The following is a 15,611-nucleotide window of genomic DNA, read 5'->3' on the forward strand; positions in this document are numbered from 1 at the left end:
CATGAACACATACCACACATGCACACACATATATAACACATAACATACACAGTCCTCCCAAACACACACACACACATCCCACATGCACAGTTTCCCTGTAGGGCTACGTGTGGAGTTTGTAGACAGGAAGGATGCCAACCGAGTGAGTGACGGTGGGTTTCTCATAGCAGCTCTTCCACTATCTTGCGCCCTTCTTGGGCACTCTGGACAGCCCTGGGCCTCCCCTCCTGGGAGAAGATGTTAGAGCTCGCCCCAGTGGTGTAGATGGCACAGCCCTTGCCAGTTCTAGGCTTCTGAGTCAGTGTGTCTATGCGAAGAGAGAAACACGATCCACTGTCAGCCATCTGACGAGGCTTTGCCTAAAAGTTTGCTCAAACCTGGCTTACTGGTTTCACGCCTCTGGAGCACCTACTCCCAGTGCTCTGATGGACAAGGGCTGGCCTGTCCCTGCACAGATATGGGAGGCACGTGACTTCTTTAAAGGGCAGGTTCTCCCCAGGGCACAACACCTTAGTTGGACCGAAGATTCAGCTGAAAGTCACAGGTAATTTCTTGGCAGCAAGAGATAGTGGCAGAGTGGGAATTCTTCCTGGGTTGGAGCAGGGCCATTCCTCAATGGGCACCATGAAACAGGAAGAGGGAGCACTCTTGTGTCGGCGTCACACAGGAAACATCCCCGGGTAGTTGGAGGGGAGCTCTGGCTTGACAGTCAGCATCCTCTCCAATGCTATCTGGAGGTTCCAGCTCTCCATATTAATTCAGCCAACAGGTGTGCTATGCTAGCTGCTCCCTTCTGTAAATATTTACCAGCAACCCCTGGGAGCTGTCCCCATCCATGTATTTCCCACCCATTACTGTGGCAACTGTTCTCTGTGTGGGCGTCATAGAATGCTGTGGTAGGATGTCTTCTTGTAGGATGGATGTACGATGCTAAATGGTTTCAGTGAAGAGGACTTTATGAGAAAACACGGGAGGCAGAGTGTTGTCTGAGCAAATTCGTTTGTCACTTTACCTGGAGGAGGAATGCTTTGCTCAAAGGAGCCTATGAGACAGCTCTGCAGTCCTTCATCTTTGTCCCTCACCACCTTAGCAGATATGTCACAAATGCTCTTGCTGCTTTGAAAGAACCAATTTCATTTACTCCTTTCTCTCATGCTTTAAGCAAAGCGTGCAAGATGTAGGGCATGCATCAGCCTGGTCTCTGCTCATGGAGCTCAGCCTAGGGAGGGAAGCAGGTCGGTGTCATCAGGGAATGAGCAAGTTGCTTTAGGAGTAAATATGTAGAGGTGGTCATCCCTGGAGAAGGTGGGCTTGGATCCAGGCATAGAAGCAGGGAGACATTCTGCCTGGGACTCTCCGAGGAAGGTGGAACGCAGCCTCCCTGTGGGACAGGTCAAGGTGAGCTGATGCTGAAGTTCTGGTGGTAGGAGAGATACCATGTCTCACCTTCAGAGGATGGGGACTATGCAGAAGCTCTTCCTCCTGGGAGAGTAGAGCAGGCCGAGCCCAAGCAAGAAGTGACCTGTGCAGAGTTATTGCCAGGGCCCCACCACCTGCGTTCTACCCATGGCATGGTCTCATCTGCCTCAAGCATCCTGAGAACCTGCGCCATCTGTCTCAGCTCTTCTTGCCATCCAAATCCATGACCACGACGGAGCTGAGAAATGTGCGCTCACTAAGGTGTGGGTGAGCAATCGCCCCTTCACTGATCACCTCCAGAGTGTTTGCTCTTCTGTGGTTGCAGAGAGCCCATGAGAATACCTAGGCAGCAGGGCAGGGGCTGTAGGGCACTCCTAGTGCCCAGGGTGGCTATCTGTGAACTGTCCTGATCCAAATCACAGTGACAACTCAGCCACAGAAAGCTCCAGGTCTCTTCCCAAGTGACCAAGAGAAAGGATAGGAGAAACTAACATTTTTTGAGGATTTGCTATGAATTTGGCTCCTTAATAAACATTTCCTCATCATCATTCATTCTTCAATTTATTCTTTTACTTATTCATTTATTTATTTATTCACTCATTCATTTAGCACATTTTTTTACTGAGCAGTTACTTTGTGTGCTGGGCACTGATCCAGGCAGTCACCTTCCCTTGAGGTTCCCCAGTGGAAGGTTGATATTGTTTGGATCTGTGTCCCTGCCTACATCTCAAGTTGAATTGTAATTCCCAATGCCGAAGGTGGGGTCTGGTGGCAGGTGTTTGGGTCGTGGGGGCAGATCCCGGGCTTGGTCCTGTGTTTGTGATACTGGATTCTCATGAGATCTGGTAATTTAGAAGTGTGTGGCACCTCCCCCACCCCCATTCTCTCAATTGGTCCCGCTTTCACCATGTGACCTGCAAGCTCCCGCTTTGCCTTCCACCATCAGTAAAAGCTCCCTGAGGCCTCCCCAGAAGCCAGGTTTCCCATACAGCCTGCAGAACCATAAACCAATTCAGCTTCTTTTCTTTATAATTAGTCTCAGGTATTTCTTTATAGCAATGCAAGAACGGACCAATACAAAGGTCATCCCCATTCTGTGCCTGCAACATCTGCTCAGCATCCAAAGGCCCCCTGGCTTCAGGTGGTCACCACTTACACAGAGTGTTGAATAACCAGACAAAACTTTCTGCCCTCGCCAAACTTATGCTCCACAGGAGAGAGAGAGAGACAGTAAATCCTTAAGGAAGAAACACTTACAAAATGTCAGTAGTGGTAAGTGTTAGCAGGAAAATAAGCAAGGAACGATACTGTGAGATGTGGGTGTGATGGGGAATTTTAGATCGGGTGGCCAAAAGGTGAATTTTGGGAAAAGATGGAAAGTGATGAGGGAGATAGCCATGGGGCCAGCTGGTGGGAGAGCAACTGGAGCGGAGCTAACAGCAGGTGCACAGACCTGAGGCAGAGAGCACCTGGCATGTGCCTGGAGGAAGCCAGGGTGCCTGGAGTGGAATGAAGGTGCTGGAGATGGGAATGAGTTCAAAGAAGCAATCGGGGCGAGGGGCGCAGAGTCAAAGGGGGTCGATTTCATAAGGAATTTGACGCCATTATAAGTGCAGGCATTTTCTCTCTGAATGAGACGGAGACTCACTGCATAAGGAATTTGAGGTCATTATAAGTGCAGGCATTTTCTCTCTAAGTGAGATGGAGACCCAGTGCAGTGATTACACCCCAGCAGAATCCCTCTCCTGTGGGGTCGTGATAGGCTGGGTGTTGTGGGGTTGGCCTGATGGGAAGGGCAGAAGTGGGGAGACCACTTAGGGAGTTCTTGCAATGATCCAAGAGACTTGCTTCCGGATGGTGGTAGTGGTCAAATTCTGCATATATTCTAAAGGTGGAGTTCTCAGGCCATACAGATGGACCGGATGTGAGGAATGACTCAAAGAGAAGTATCAGGAATGGCTCCGCAGGTTTTGCTGAGTCACTGCAAGAGCTGAGTTAACAGAGAACAGAAAGGCTGCCCAAGTGCTCATTTGAGAAAGGAATAGCAGGATGTTAGTTTGGACCATGTGAAGTTTGAGGTGACCGATCGCCATCCAAGGGGAGCAGGGAAGCGCAGGCAGTTTGGGCAATGGGTGGGAGGTCAGGGAAAGGTCTGTGCAGGAGATAACACATTTGGAAGCCATGAGCATAGAGATCGTTTTGGAAATCATGATTCGGCAAGAGATTATTTAGTAAGTGAGGCTGGACCAAAAGGAGGAAAGGCCCAAGGTCTGAGTTGAGGGCTCGGCAACACCCGGGGTTTGGGGAGACAAGACTGAAACAGCACGACAATCTGAGAAGGAATGGCCAGAGAAATGGGAGGGGAGCCCAGCCAGGTGACATCCGTGAGGCCCAGCAAGGGGCCCCACAGGCTGCTGAGCACCCAGGGGAAGGTGTTCTGAGGAGCCGCAGAGGGTGTGAGTCACCAGTGACCTTGGGGTGGTTAGGACAAAGTCCCGATTGAGTGAGTTCTCGAGAAAGCAGGAGGAGATAAGCAGAGGCAGCAGGCATTGCCTCCACTTTTCAGTAGTTCTGCTGTAAAGGGAGAGGAAAAATGGGGGCAGGAGCTCGAGAGGAAGTGGGGTCAGGAATAGGTCCTTAAGACCAAGAGAAATCACATCAGGTTGGCGTCACAGCCACATGGCAGAGATGCAACGGTGCAGCTGCTTGTGACAAGGAAGGGTTCAGAGGATGTACATCTGGATCAGGGTCTCATGTCTACAAGTGGGGAGCTGAGGCCTGAACCAGCACTGCGCTGCATTTTTAAAGAATCTTGCTACAACCAGGAAGCCATGGAGTTTTGTTGAAAAAGAGCCTGACCTTCCACCCTAAGTGACCCCCTCTTCTAATTCTGTTGAAGGTTCTCCTCCTCTAGGAAGTCCCTCCTGACCAATGTGGCTTGGTGCCAGGCGCTCACATATGGAAGCCCTGCAGAGCCGCCATGGGTACCAGCCCAGTGGTGTGTATGTGACTTGCACTGAAGTCATCTTCTCTGCAGCTGAGTGTTGATGCAGAGTACCTAGAAGGCAGGGAATATGCTGGCTACTTTCCTGTTTTCTTTATATCTCCTGGAGCTATCTACCCCTGGTCTCCTTCCCTTCCCCCTACATACACACACACACACACACACACATGCTCACACGAGATGTTTAAAGAGTTATTGGACTTTAAAACAGAAATCAGCATTCAGAACCTCTGCTTTCATGAGGAAAGGCCTTGAGGGCAGTGGAGGAGGAGGTTGGACTTTAGATCCTTACTTGGGATGGGCAGAGTAGGTTCCTGGTTATATTGGCTCTTCTTTCTGTCATCCAGTTCCTGCAACACAAAGCCTGGAGAGGCACGAGGAAGCCCTTTGCTAGCATAAGCTTTATGTGTTTTCTAGTTCAAGAAGAGATTGGTCATTGATCTTGCCTTTTGTTTTATTCATTTTACTTTTCTTCTTTAAGTAATTACTTATGAGTTGTTTGCCCTGAAAGCAATTTCTTATGTGTTCATTTATCAAAATAACAATAACAATTTATCCAAGGTCAGAACAGCATAAACCACAAACTGCAAACGAGGGCATATTCCCATTTCACAGATGGCAAAACTGGGGACTGTGAAAGGTGACATGCTCTTGTTGAGTGATGGGCCCCAGTGTCAAACAATAAACTAGATCTGAAATGGAAAGCCAGGATAACAGGGTTCTTAGACTTCTGCTAGATGTGTTCAAAAGCTCCAGGCCAGCCTATATTAAGTGAGGAAAGTTGAGATCCATAGAGATTGATTCCTGCTTTTTTTCCCCAAGTTCCAATTTCTTCTCCAGGGCTTCTAGTTCCCTTTTGTAATTATTTCTATATACCTGTGATTGACTTTTTTTTCTCAATTGAATATATCAGCTGAAATAAGGAGGAACACTGTTTGGCTTGATTTTAAAAGGCTCCATGTAGGTGTGCCCCTGTCTGGAAAGTACTTATAATGTGGAATTAAGGACAAGACTCCAGCTTTAAGGCAACTGTTAAAGGAACAAGTAATGGAAAGTTGCCTTTCACATCTCACTCATTTTAGACACATTCTAGTTAACTCTGCCGGAAAAATAATTGGCTTAGATTGGGTCGATCCAATTGAGGATCTAAATAACCTTGCTTGAGTGGTATTTATATTTCAGCTTCTGGTTTTGGGTGAAGTTATTATGTGGCTTGAATGCTAATTGCACACTAAGTGACGACAAAAATAATACCAAGGCCCATCAAATGATATCACTTGCTCTTAACCTCCTTGTAAATAAGTGCATGGGGAGTTTTTCAAAAGTTCATTTTGCACAGGTGGTTTCTCAAAAGTTCATTTTAAGTTGTTTGTTGGGAACTTGCCTTATTTCCCTAAAGAAATAGTGTTCTGCTTAGTGGTAAACTCCACTGGTCAGAGTCATAATAAAAGTCCAATTCACCTAAGCTCTAATGTAGCTGGGCGAAAGTATTTACAGACCCAGCCAGAGTCCTGGGTCCTGGGTGGCAGATGCTATTTAGGTTAAGAAAAAGAAAGATGAGGAGGAAGAGGATGCCCTACTCCCACCCCTTTCCTGGGACACAGACCCCTCCATGTCAGTGTCCAGAGAGAGGTCAGGCTGAGAGTGGTGCCCAGGACAGGGCCTTAACTGGACAGGCTGGTTGGGGCAGAAGCAGAATGGCCCTTAACACCACAAAGATGGCTAGCAGGTGCAGTTGACTCCCAGAGTTGCTGGGAGTTGAGAGGAGTAAACAGAATGACCGAGCGGAAGTCCCGGTATGAAGGCGTGGTGGTTCACACCTGTAATCCCAGAACTTTGGGAGGCTGAAGTGGGCTGATCACCTGAGGTCAAGAGTTCAACACCTTGGTCAACTAGCTTGACCAATATGATGAAACTACTTCTCTCCTAAAAAAAAATACAAAAATTAGCTGGGCTGTGGTGCCATGTGCCTGTAATCCCAGCTACTCAGGAGGCTGAGATGGGAGAATCGCTTGAACCTGGGAGGCAGCAGTTGTAGTGAGCTGAGATTGCGTCACTGCACTCCAGCCTGGACAACAGAGGGAGACCCTGTCTCAAAAAAAAAAAAAAAAAAAAAAAAAAAAAAAAAAAAAAACTGGTAGTAGAATTAGCATCTGAGAGTCGGCGTAGAAACTGGGGCAAATTCTGAAACTGAGTCTAGTAACTAAAAGAGAGTGAAAAACACATGGAGGGCAGGAGGCAGCCACATAGAAAGTGGGTTTCAAACTAGGAAGGTCAGAGTGGGAGAGGATAGGGCTGAGGGAAGCGTTTGGGGTGCACAAGGGAGAGGGAACCCAGGCTGGAGTCTGTGGGTCAAGACAGTTTAGTTACAACCATTTTTTCCGTGTGAAGTCTTTTCCTTTCCTATTCCTTAAGGCAACCACATTTTCAGCAGCATTTTCACATCAGTGAGTTTGTCTCTGGCCTCTGCACCCTCTCCCACTTCCTGGTGCCCATCCTCCCCTCCTCCGTGACCCTCATCTGAGCCACCCTTAGGCTCTTGCTGCAACTTCTCCCCCATGTCTGTCTGTGCTCCTGCTGGGACTCCTTCCTCTGCTCTCTCTGCCCTGCTTGTCAAGCTCCAGGCAGTCCTGCAGATGAGCTGAACATTCTCAAGAAGGAAAGGACTTCTATTATGTATAAATGATCAATCACCCTGGTTCTTCTTCCAGAAGGGTTTGCATTCTGAGAGGACACTTGTCAGCCAAGAGAAATCTATAACTGGTGAATCTGAAGTCATACTACATGAAAGCAGTGAAGTGGAGCGGGAGGTAGGGAGGAGAGAAGAGGGAGATTTTTAGGCAGCGAGGTGAACATTGGGCAGATTGATCCTGCCCAGGAATCCTCCCTGAGATGCAGCTCTCAGAATTGGGGCTCCTTGCCCAAGCTACAGGTTTTCTAAAAGCTCTAGATTTTCACTGCATTTCCCACCGCTGTAGTAGGAACTAGCATACTGGGGACTGGGGCACAGGAAAAATGCTGGTAAGATCAGCTAAAATCTACTGAGTACTCCCCGGGTGCCAAGATTGCTCTAAGTATTTTAATGCACACCATCTTTTAAGCTTCACAGCAATCCTATGAAGAAGATGCTGTCAGTCGTCTTTCCCTGTATTACAGATGAGGAAACTGAGGCACGGAGAGGCTGGGTAACTTGAACCAAGCCATGTTGCTAAATGTGGCAGAGCCAGGATTTGAAGCATGCCCAGCTGACCCAGTACTTCTGCCTTTGACCTTGACCTTCTTCTGCCTATGAAGGTAGAGAAAGAAAGGGTGGCTTACAGGCACATGGCTTTGTAGCCTGGTAGCTTTGCATCTGTATCTTCCAGTTACAGGAATCTGAGTTGAGCTAAGGAAGTGAGCATGAGGAAGAAGAGGAACTCAGCGAAGACAAAAGCCGGAAGAAATGCAGCTGGCAGATGGGAGCAGGCTCAGGTGTTAAGCTGACCAGTGGGGCAAAAAGGGCTGGTCAGGGAGTGGCTGAGAAGACATTTCTACAGGACAAAGACCAAGGATTCTACATGGACAGAGCCTGGAAGAAGATGAAGTGGGGAAAGTCTTTGCACGTGGACGGGATTGAGGTGATGACTTTACCTAAGAATGGGAATGAGGTAGCAGCCAAGACATGGTGATGTGAGGGAAGGAGGGAGAATGGAGAGGTGGATAGGGCTGACTGCCATACACTTCTCTGGACAGGTGAGTTTTCTGCAAAGAGGAGAATCTGATGGTCATAGAAGCTGAGCAGGCAAAAGACTCTCTGGTTATGATTATCTGAGAAATCATTCTTAAAACATAATATTGCTGTGGGCCATGCACCGTGAGCCTGGCTCTGTATGAGGTATTTTATGTGCATCATTCTAACTCTGTCAACCCTTCAAGTTAGATAGTGACGCTTCCATTTTACCAAAGGAGAAAATTGAGCCCAGAATGGTTAAGTGACTTGCCCCAGATCATACCATTAGTAAATTACAGAGTGGGAATGTAAAACCAAGATGAGCTTGCTGCATTACTTAAGCACAGGCTAAGCTGCTGTGACATAGACATCCAAAGAACAGTGAGTTATATAAGATGGAAGCTTATTTCTCTTTCATGTAGTAGACTGGAGGTTAGAAGCCCATGTAAGTGGAGTGGCTCTGCTCCACAATGTCATGTCATTTCAGACATCTGACTTTCTTCTGTTGTATGGCTTTGTGACATCTTAAGGAGTTGTCCTCATCTGCACAGGTGAAGCTGGGTCCTTAGAATACCGGTGTCCTTGTGGAAAACACTCCAAGCAAATGACCTTATGTGAATAATATGAGCTTCAATGAGATTGCTGTTGCTCCCGTTGGATTGTCTGAGCTTGGTCATCGTCTCACATCGGGCTGCAAGGGTGACCAGAGAACCTGCAGTCAGGTGGCCGTGTGCCCCAGTGACACCGGGGCTCTCATAGCAAAGGGAGAAGACTGTCAAAGTTTTTGATATTTTGGCCACATAATGTTGTCTCTGGTTGTGCAGATGAGATGCTGTGCATTTGGGCTTGAGCTTGGGCTTGTGCTTATGAGAGGACCAGGGGGAGGCAGAGCAATGATGTTGTTAGGATTAAATGACAACCAGACTTCTGTTATTTCTGGAAGGTATTTTTCCATGACTCAAAGAGTGGGAGGAGGGGGAAAGTTCCTTGCTGCTGAGATATTTGGCTCTTGGAGAAGGTCCGGAAGAGCTACCTTGGTAGTCAGAGGAAGGTTTGTATTTTCTCAATATTAACATGACTCAGAATCAACATGGAAAAAGTTTAAGTATGCAAACTACAAGGAAGAAAATCAAAATTACCTGCTGTTTCTCCACCCAGAGAGACCCCTGATTAGTGACCTTTCTCCTAAACAGACAGGCGCATATACCTTTTATTTTTTGCAACATTTGAATGATGTGAACATACAATTTTGCGTCTGGCTCTTTTTCCTGTCTGGGACATGAGCAGCTGCCTGTGGCTATGGGGAGAAGAAAAGCTTACTTTCCTCTAGCGCTCTGTGTTGCAGCTGTGCACTGACTACTGGTTGTAGCATGAACAGATGAATACAGCACCAGGGGCTCCATCCAGGGCCCTGGGGTGGCCCCACACAGGGGCCTGAGCGGGCAGAGGTTGGGTGGAGAGTGATGGGCCGATGGGGGCTCTCCAAGGTCCCCCTCCTCCCCAGGGCCTCCCACACTGTGCAGCTCCAGCTCCTTGGAGCTGTCACTTCCAACATGTTATTTTCCCATCTCTCTAGATAGTCAGAACCACTGCCTGTTTAAGCCAGCAAAGGAGATGTCTCCTGCAATGCCAGGGCTGGGAAGGGGTGGAACTGAAGATTGCCTCTTACTCCCCAGCCAGTGGAGGTGCAGCGGGTCTGCCTTGGGATCAGGTGAAGTGTAATTGGAAGATGGTCTCTCCACATTCATGCTCTCCTCACCTGGGACTAGGAATAAGAAAGGCCCACAGCCTGCCCCACCTTGGAGCTGAGGCAGCCTCCATCCCATCGGGTCACCCCTGGTTTCTGCACTCTCCTCCGGCCACCTATGCAATCCAGAGGTGCAGAGGCCCCAGGCGAGGCGAGCCTGTCTTCATTCTTAGGTGGACAGGTGGCATATTTCTTTCTCTCCAGAGCCTCAGAACGTCTCACAGAGGCATGGCGTCATCTCTGTCTTAAAACTTCCCAGACAAGGGGATCAGCCTCTCTTCTAGGGGGAAGTCAGGTTGTCCTCACAGGTGAAAGGCCTTGGCCTTGGGCTGCTGACGAGCAGAGCCTGGGGCGTGTCAGTCCTCCCCTCCCAGCCTGATGAGCCCACACGGAAGCAAAGGATGGAAGGAAGCTGGTTCCCCAGCTGTAGACTCAGCAATGTGCTCAGCCTCCTCTTTGGTCTTCGTGTACCTTTGGCGTAGACTTCGGAACTTCCTGAGAAGGCAGCAGTGAGCTGTGGGGAAAGGAACGACATCTCTTTCTGGAGTCGTTGCCAGCACTTGGGTCATGCAGGTCCTTCTCTGTGTCTCCTCCGACTGGAACACTCAACACGTCCTCTCAGCTGATAACAATATCTAACATTAATAAGTATAATGCTTCCCATATACGTGTGTGTGTGTGTGTATTACTTTTAAAAATGATTGTTGTATATTTCATAAATGAAGTAAAACTTCATAATAATCCTGAAATAAAGGTCAGTGGGATACATCAAATGAACTTATTTAATCTATTTATACGGTTTGACATATGCGTAAATTAATAGAGCTAAAGAAAAGAATGGCAGGCATGGATCTCTTCAATAACTGTTGAAATCGTTCAGCACCATGCCTAAACATTGAACCCAAAGCCTTCAGTCCTAAAGTTTGTTATATGAGCTACAACGTTATCATGACGATCATTTTGAGGCTTGCACAAGGAGAACACAGGTGTGCTGTGGTCATGTTATCAACAGGAAAAAAATCACGTGTGTGTGTGTTTGTGTGTGTGTGTGTGTGTGATAGAGTCTTGCTCTGTCGCCTAGGCTGGAGTGCAGTGTTGTGATCTTGGCTCACTGCAACCCTCTGCCTTCCGGCTTCAAATGATTCTCATACCTCAGACTCCCAAGTAGCTAGGATTACAGGCGTGCACCACCATGCTGGCTAATTTTTTTGTATTTTCAGTAGAGACAGGGTTTCACCATGTTGGTCAGGCTGATCTTGAACTCCTGAGCTCAAGAGATCTGCCTGCCTCCGTCTCCCAAAGTGCTGGGATTACAGGCATGAGCCATGGTGTCCGGCCCCAAGTTGTTCAATCATTTTTAGCTCAGGGACAGACAAATATTTACTTTCCTACTCAAAATGCATGGTAAGGTTAATTGAGTTCATAAATATTATTGATGGGGTAATAAAGAGTTTCCCAGATGCACAACTCAGACCACAGAGGGGTCTTCCATATGTAGCACAAGTGGCAAGAAAGGCAAATGGGGAAAGTTTACTATATCATAATACATTATATATGTATATGCTTGCTATGTATATTACATATGTAGTAAGTCTATATAGTGCTTGCTACATGATTACTCTTTTATATATCTGCCTACTATATATATGCTTACTATATATTACATGTCTATGGTAAGCACTAAGGTAGTTGTGTAGTAAGCACTATAATAATGTGTATATGTATGATAAACACTATATATATATATATATATATATATGGCACTATTGTAAGCACTTTGCAACTATTCATCTATTCAGTTATCAATCTTCACAACAGACTATGAGTGGGTTCCATTATGATTCCATTTTAAGATGAGGCCCTGTGCCAGCTAGTTACATTTGCTCCCACAGATCCACTTGGCATACTCCCCACCTCTGGCATGCTCTTCACTCCAGCAGCCAGGTCTAGCTAGACCACACAGACAAGCTTCTGTGTTCAGCACTTTTGGTTGGGTTTAGCCAGTGAGGAGCCTCATCAGGAGAATGGAGGGAGAGAGGGGAGAGTGAGGACGTGCACCTGTTACCCTGGCTTCCTCCCTACAAGATGACGGTGACTGTCTGGGTTCCCTTACCTGAGGACATGACTGCTTTTAGAATAAGGCTCTACAGTCTCTCTCTCCCTGTGTTCCTTCTAGCTCAGTGCTGGGGACAACTCTAACACTGCTGGCCCTGTGTCCCTGCACTGGCGCCTGTTTTCCCCACGCTCCGCCCACATCTTTGAAATGATCATTTTATAAATAGTCCCTCCAGTGACCCTAATTTGGTGTTCCATCTGTTTCCTACTGAAACTCTGACTGATATGGCCACTATGGGATTTAACTCATTTGCACGAGATCATCCAGCCAGGAAGGGACAGAGCTGGGGTCTGAACCCAGGCAGTCTGTCCTGGTGTCTGTGCTTCTAACTGCCGCCCGAACCTCTCTGTGGAAAGAGCACTGGTCAGGAACCAGTGTGCTGGTTTGTGCTCTTCTGCCAACTGGCCATGCAGCTTTGGGCAAATAATGAGATCTCGGTTTCTGTTTCTCAGGCATACAATGAGGTGGTTGCAGTTCCTTTTTGTTCTAACACATGGCTTCCCAAATTCCAGCTGTAAGTCAGTCTCTTGCAGCCCTGCATTTCCTAGGGCCTTTCCTTGCTATTAGTTGTCGCTGTGAAAGCACAAGTTACACTTAACTCTCTAAAACAACTGAGGACACAATTTGCAGGGGCAGTGTTGTACTAAATAAAGCTGTGCTCCATTGTGAAGGTGTTCCGCCTCAGGAAACTGCTCCTTTCTCATTCGAGTTCAAATGTGGTCCCAATTTGCTTGTCTTGTTTATTTATGTCCCTTCCCTCTGAACTCCATTTAATTAAATAACCAAAAAAAGAAAAAAAGCTGTATTCACTGTGAGTTGCCGTCTTCATTCAAAAAAATGCTGAGCGCACCAAAAGCCAGCAAAGTTCTTGTTTTTGCAACTCAGTGAAGCCTGCTTTCTTTTTCATGAGCACCAAATGACTGCATGCATGCCAACCACGGAAATTAGGATTTGGTTTTGGTTGGCAAAAACGATCATTGACCTGAATCAAATGTCAGTTTTACTCTAGGGGCAAGAATTTTGTGATTGAAGAATACTGTTCAGGGGTAAGTTCTGCCCATCAGTTCCCCAGGGAGCTGGGCACAGTGGGTTGGAGCAAATAGAAAGAGTGAGGGAGGCTTGAATGGGACTAAAGGGGACACAGTGTTGGGGCACACCACATGGGAGATGGGGAACACAGCTTGGAGAGATCTTCTGGATGCAACCACCACAAAGGAGGATAACTCACAAGTAATCCTGCGGCTGCCACCCCTATCCTAACACGAAGGCAGAGGAAGGCTGAGAGACACAGGATTGATAGCATTTATTTAATGTGAAAAATGTTGGAGGGTTTTAGTGGACCACAAGTTCACGAAGTTGGTGATCCTTCAAGACAAAGAGGTCAAGGGTCCAAAAACTTAATGTTTTAATCCAAAGTTATAAAACTTGGGCAAAGCCACAGCTCAAACTCAGACTTTCTTTCTGTAAAGTCCATGCTCATTCCTTTATACTGTAGGTTCCCAGACCTGGAGAATCGAAAATATGTGTAGATTCTCAGACCCCATTCCTGACCTCCTGAATCAGAAAATTCACAAGGGTAACTTAGGAATCAATATTTTTGCTTTGGAATGCATCAAAAGGATACAATGTTGGGATTAGCACCTAAATAACCAGGGTATGGGCGGAGTACATGGGGACCCAGTGGAAACTAGAGTGGCCATTAGTTGATAATGGCCAAAACTGAGTGATGAGCATATCAGGTTAATTTCACTATTTTCTCTACTTAATAGGCATCACGGGAGGGACTGAGTAAAGTGTCTCTAAAAGGGACATAAGTGTTATCTTTTTCCCAAACAGTCAGCAGAGCTGTAGCCATCAAGCATTATGCAATGTGGGAAGCAAAGTGCTGGAAGAATCTTGAAAAGCTGAATCTCCCCGCTGCATGCTGGCATCATCACCATAACCACTCTCTTCACGAGGATCATCTGTTTGGGGCAGGATTTGCTCTTCTCCTGGGCTTATACTAAATAACCAGCAGAGGGAAACACACAAGAAAGTTTGGCACATTGGATGTTTTCTCAGGCTCAGCACAATCAGCTCCACCTGCTCAACGTCACACGAAGAGAGTCAACACTGCAGCACCGGACACAGGCAGGGGCCAGCCACCCTGGTGTTGGCAAGCAGCCCACGCAGGAGACAGAACTCCAGGTCAGCCTGGCAGTTCACATCATGTGCGGGGACAGCGGGTAGCAGTGGCAGCAGAGCGCACGAACACGCTGGCTTTGGGGAGATGAAGACCTAGCACCAAGTCTGATTTGGTCATTGCTGTGGGCAGGTTGTCAAATCTCTGGGATCCTCCGTTTTCTTATCTGTAAAATGAAAATAATAATACAGTTGAGCATCCCTACTCCGGAAATCCAAATCCAAAATGCTCCAAAATCCAAAACTTTTTGAGCATCAACATGACACTATCAGTGGAAAATTCCAACCTGGCTTCATGCGACAGGTTACAGTCACAGCTTTGTTTCATGCACTAAAGTATTTAACATATTACATAAAATCACTTTTGGGCTGTGTGCTGCATATGAGGTGTATACGAAACATAAATGAATTTCATGTTTAGACTTCAGTCCCATTCCCAAGATACCTCATTATGTATATGCAAATATTCCAAAATCTGAAAAAAATACAAAACACTCATGGACCCAAGGATGTCAGACAAGGGATATTCCACCTGTAATACTGCTGGGGTCCTGGCTTGGGAGGATTTCTGGAGGTGGTGCGTGGGAAGCATTTAGCAGAGGGTCTCATGCATGAGGAATGGGAGTTATTCTTCTTATGGAATCTGCTCTCTGGCTCTCCAGCTTCCTTGGAGCAGAGGCTGCCCAGTCTCTGCCTGCAGCCCTGTCTTCCACTTCAATGTGCTCCAGCTTCAGTGTGCTCCAGCGGACTCTGGGGCCCAGAGCTGTATCTCTTTGCCTGAAGCCTTTCTCTGTAGCTACAGAAGGTCATTCTACCCCCAGGCAAGGCAGTCCAGGAGGAGAATTCATGACAGAAGCAGTCTTTGAATCCTGCACGGCAACACTGAAGCCTCTCCCACCCACAAGGTGTGTGTTTTCTGCAGGCTCCCAGCTCCCTGTGGCATTAGGCTCCCATTACCCACAGCCATGGCTGCTGTGATAACACACCCTGTAAAGACCGCATCCCCTTTCCTGTCTCATTTCACTACTCTCCTAATGATGTTTTCCTTCACCTCCCAAAGAAGCAACATGTGCTTGAACCCTTTCCCAGGGATCGCTTCTGGGGGTAACTCAAACTAAGGCACTGCCCCCTACCCTCCACGTTCTCCTGATTTCTTCAGTATCTCAGGCTTCTCAGTCAAGCTGACTTCAGATCTCATGTCTCCCTCCTCCTGTCCTTTTGGTGGTGGCCGCTGTGTGCCATGGCCAGATATCCAGTGGAGGCCCCTCATTACAGCTGTGGTGGATGTGAACTGCGTGCCCCTGCCTTAGGTGCAGCCTGAGTGGGGTCCCACCCCACAGTCTAAAGCCTCTGAGGTGCTCCCCTGCATTCCTGCAGGTAGGCTGTGTTTGTTGAAGAAATGCAGAATGTGCTTCCTTCCCTCAGCTCTGTCATC

The 15,611-nt window shown here is 47.4% G+C and overlaps 1 long non-coding RNA gene across 1 annotated transcript; it reads right to left on the minus strand.

The window, feature by feature from the left end:
* Positions 1-4,601: 4,601 nt before the first annotated feature.
* LOC105553720 lies at positions 4,602-14,921 on the minus strand. The gene is made up of 2 exons (XR_001008201.1): positions 14,709-14,921; positions 4,602-4,773 (listed from the first exon to the last, which is right to left on the minus strand). It is a non-coding gene; the product is annotated as an uncharacterized LOC105553720 (long non-coding RNA).
* Between the last annotated feature and the right edge of the window lie 690 nt (positions 14,922-15,611).

This window comes from Mandrillus leucophaeus, unplaced genomic scaffold, assembly GCF_000951045.1.
Source record: "Mandrillus leucophaeus isolate KB7577 unplaced genomic scaffold, Mleu.le_1.0 Scaffold604, whole genome shotgun sequence".
In the NCBI taxonomy this organism is placed as follows: domain Eukaryota; kingdom Metazoa; phylum Chordata; class Mammalia; order Primates; family Cercopithecidae; genus Mandrillus; species Mandrillus leucophaeus.